We start from the raw sequence: 4,801 nt of genomic DNA on the forward strand, positions 1-4,801 counted from the left end.
TCTGTGGGTCTTTATGCAAGTCTGTGGGTCTCTGTGTGATGAGTCTGTGGGTCTGTGTGAGTCTGTGGGTCTCTGTGTGAGTGTATGCCTCTCTGTGTGATGAGTCTGTGGGTCTCTGTGAGTCTGTGGGTCTCTGTGTGAGTCTGTGGGTCTTTATGCAAGTCTGTGGGTCTCTGTGTGATGAGTCTGTGGGTCTGTGTGAGTCTGTGGGTCTCTGTGTGAGTGTATGCGTCTCTGTGTGATGAGTCTGTGGGTCTCTGTGAGTCTGTGGGTCTCTGTGTGAGTCTGTGGGTCTTTATGCAAGTCTGTGGGTCTCTGTGTGATGAATCTGTGGGTCTCTGTGAGTCTGTGGCTCTCTGTGTGAGTCTGTGGGTCTCTGTGAGTCTGTGGATCTTTATGCAAGTCTGTGGGTCTCTGTGTGATGAGTCTGTGGGTCTTTATACAAGTCTGTGGGTCTCTGTGTGATGAGTCTGTGGGTCTCTGTGTGAGTCTGTGGGTCTCTGTGTGATGAGTCTATGCGTCTCTGTGTGATGAGTCTGTGGGTCTCTATGAGTCTGTGGGTCTCTGTGTGAGTCTGTGCGTCTCTGTGTGATGAATCTGTGGGTCTCTGTGAGTCTGTGGGTCTCTATGTGAGTCTATCGGTGAATCCACCCCACCTGTTTGTGAAGCCAACCCCGGATCATGACGGGCGCGTTGGGGTTCCGCCGGATGGAATTCGAGCGTTTGCCGAAGTTCTGGAGCTTCCTGGAGCCCTTGGCATTCTGCGTCACACGCGTAACGTTCCGTCACCACCACCACACGATCGCACAAGCACGTGCAGTCCTCTTGCCGATCCACCGCCGGATGAGGGCTTCCCCAACGAGCCCCCCCCCCCTCGCTGTGTTCTAGCCGCCCGGCGCTGCGCTCGTCGTTGCGAGAGTCGCTCCTCTGCCCTCCGCTGTTGCTGTCGGGCTGCTGCCTCCAACTGCCCAGTAGTCTCAGAGCGCACCTAGCCCGGCACCGCCCGGTAGCATCCTTAACGAGCCTCCTCCGCAGAGGCCGATCTTCACGCCGCTGGCAACACAAGGGCCCGTCCCTTCTCACGCGCGTCCCTTGCGTCCGTTCAGCCCCCCCTCTCTATCCAACAAATCGTAAGATGCCTGGGCGGGTTTGCGGTGGCCGGACACGCGGGCTACGTGACTCCAGCCAGCTTGCTCCTCGCACAATCCGGCCTGATTAAACCGTGACGGATCGTAGGTGGGGGGGTGGGGGGGGCGGGGAGCCGGCCTGAATGTTTGCGCAACCGGCGCAACCGGCGCTCGGGGACAAAGAGGGTCCCCGTTGTCACAAGCGTAGAGAAGAGGAGGGGGGCGCGACCGTGGCGCGACAAGCCCCAAAGCGTCGTGCGGAGACGGGCACGGCAGGTCCCGCGCGCGCGGCGTCACGCGACCTGGTGAAAAGATAACGCCGCTCTAACGGCCTAGAGAACCGCCGGGGAGCTTCTGCTGCCAAAGCGGAGGCGGTGTGCGAGAGGCACGCCGCCCAGGTGTGGCAACTCGTCAGCCCTCTACGCGAGCGCAGCCTCGACTCGCGCAGAGCGCAGTGGGGGTCGGAGTGTCTGATGGGGCGCAGCGTAGAGGCAAACGGTGGGGGGGGGGGGGTTGTTCGTTTCACACGCAATAAACTTTCGCAACCAATATTATTGTTGATAATCAAGGTTTTTGGGTCCGATCGCGTAAGTATAAATGTGTCGTAACCCTCCACCACCCGACAGCCAATTAGTAAGGGATCTATCACGTAAACAAACGCTAATTAGTTACTTATATAGTGTGGTGTATAGTGTAGTGTATAGTGTAGTGTATACTACTTCAGCCCACCGGTGTGTTGGAGAGTAAATCCACAACATTTACAATTTGAGTATGACGCTTCGCTGGTAATTACATCAACCATCAGCATTGGGTAATTTGACAGAATAGTGAAGCAATCCACCTGCTTCCGGTCTCAAATAGAACAGCAGCAGGACGACGTCATCACCCCCCCACCCCCACCGCCTCCGAGTGGCATGCTCCAGGTTCGGCAGATGAGTTAAACGACTCTCAGAGTGAGCGTCAATTACCAGATTATCAGCACACACAGAGTGGTCGACCGCGAGGGAGCCATCCCTCAACCTCACCCAGGGATCAATCGCCTGATACACACACACAGCTGTACCTACGACAGATTCCCCGTAAAGCCTTCACTGACTCTACGGGGAATCTGTCTAGTCAGCGAGTAGCACCTAAGAAGGCCGGCACTGTGGCACACGAGGGGGGTGGGTGGTCAGCGCCATGCCCGACCGCCTTTGTCTTCCCAGTGACGATGTTTACACACCGCACCAGGTACTTATTTGAGGCTGAGTCGACCTAGGGGAGGCCCAGGACCGGTTCTGATAATCGTCAGTGGTGTTGGCCGTGAGCGGGAATCTAACCCGGGTTGCCAAGTTCGTAGCGCAGCGCGCTAACCGCTACACTACCGCTCCCCACACACACGCACACACACACGTGCACACATACGCACACGTACGTACAAACACGCACACGTACACACACGCGCATGCAGACGTACACACACACGCACGCACGCACCTTAGGCACGGGGCTGGGGGGGGCGCCCCCCCCGTCGTGCTCTCCCCCTGCCGAGTGGCCGGACATTGCGCGGTGGCGGCGGCGGTGGCGGCGGTGGTAGCGGTGGCAGAGCTCCCGCTGGAAACGCTGACCGGGCGCGCCGGCGCCGCGTCACACACCACCAGCAGCTCCTCCTCCCCTCCTCCGTTGCCTCCGCCCAGCTGATGCTGCTGCTGATGATGGTGTTGGTGCTGCTGCTGATGTTGCTGATGATGTTGTTGCTGTTGCGGCGGCTGCTGTTGTTGTTGCGGTGGTTGCGACGACTCGGAAATCCTGGGGGAGACGTTGGTTCTGCCACTGCCGACAGTTGTGTTTGAGATAATTTAATATTTCTCTGATGTTCTTTTAGTCTTACGCTAATGTTACGTCCCGTCTGCCCAATGTAGCAGCTGCCACATGAACAATTAATCTGATATACACCTTCTGTTGATAGTTTAGGTAATGCATCTTTAGTGCAAGATACTAGTTTTTGAATTTTGCGAACTGTACCAAATCTTACTGTAATGTTTTGCTTTTGCAAAACACGGGCTAATTTGTCAGTTACTCCTGAGATATATGGAATTTTTATTGTTTTAACAATCTGGTCGCTTTCAGCAGTATTGCTTTGCGATCGTGATTTGGCATTCAGTGCTCTGTTAATTTGAGCATTATTGTAGCCATTCTGTCGTAGTGCGTCTTTAACATGTTTAATCTCTCTCACTAGACTCTCACCATCTGACACTGTTTTAGCCCGATGTATGAGCGTCTTGATAAGAGAGGATTTCTGAGCTGGATGATGATGTGATTCTGCATTCAGATAGGCATCAGTGTGCGTTTGCTTTCTGTAAACGCTGTGTGTTATTTTACCATTTAGGCCATGTCCAAGCAAAATATATAGGAATGGGAGTGTGTTATTCACCTCAATTTCCATGGTGAACTGGATGGCCGGGTTTTGTGCATTGAGATGATTTAGAAAATCATTAAGTGTATATTTACCATGTGGCCAGACAACCAAAGTGTCATCCAAATACCTAAACCAAAAGGATGGTTTTAATGTGCTCGAGGCAAGTGCTCTTATTTCAAAGTTTTCCATGTACAAATTTGCTATAGCAGGGGATAAAGGAGAACCCATTGCTGCTCCTTCCTTTTGTTTAAAGAAATCTCCTCTCCATAAGAAATAAGTGTTATTTAAACAATGGCCAGCAAGTTTCGGAATATCTTTTGGTAAACCGGTATTCTTTACTAGTGTATCAAGTAATTTAAGCGATTCGTCCACTGGAACCTTAGTGATTAGAGAAATCACATCAAAACTTACCAGAATATCATCAGGAGTAAGTTTAATATCTTTAATCACATTCACAAGATGTTCTGAATTTTTTATAAATGAAGATGTCTTACATCAGCGTAAGACTAAAAGAACATCAGAGAAATATTAAATTATCTCAAACACAACTCTCGGCAGTGGCAGAACATGCTTGTCAACAAGGACACTCAATTGATTTTGACAATGTTGCAGTGGTGTGTAAAACTAATTATTACTGGCAAAGACTAATTAGAGAATCCATTGAAATTGAGAGGAACAAGAATAACTTTAATCGCTCTGACAGCTACCGGCTTAGTGCGGCCTGGAAGCGTATTATTAAATAATACACATTACATTTTGATTTAAAGAATTACTAATCTACAACTCATTACTAATCATAACCAATGACTGATTACTAATCGATTATATAATTACAATACCCCCCCCCCTCCGCCTCTAATCACTGCACCTGATATGAGTTAAGTGATGATGTCACCCTGCTGCTCTATATAAAACTGGGAGCAAGCGAGGGCTTTACCATTCTGGCGAATTGCCCGATGACGCTGGATGTATTTACCAGCGAAACGTCGTACTCAAACTGTAAATGTGGATTAACTCTTCAACACACCGGTGGGCTGAAGTAGTGAATTATTTGTCTTTTATCAATGTGACACTTTTTTTGCTGATTGGCCGTGTCGGGTGGTGGAGGGTTACGACACATTTTTAAATAAACGCGATCTAACCCAAAAACCTTTATTATGAATAATATTGGTCGCGAAAGCCTACGTGTTAAACTGACTAACCTCTATGGGGAGGATACTTTTCTTAAAACCAGAAAATTGGAGAAGCTTCGCATTAAGCGGATGAAATTGATATC

The sequence above is a fragment of the Petromyzon marinus genome, unplaced genomic scaffold (assembly GCF_048934315.1).
Source record: "Petromyzon marinus isolate PM22_M1 ecotype Great Lakes invasive population unplaced genomic scaffold, UKy_Petmar_22M1.pri1.0 PM_G_Scaffold_15, whole genome shotgun sequence".
Classification (NCBI taxonomy): Eukaryota; Metazoa; Chordata; class Hyperoartia; order Petromyzontiformes; family Petromyzontidae; genus Petromyzon; species Petromyzon marinus.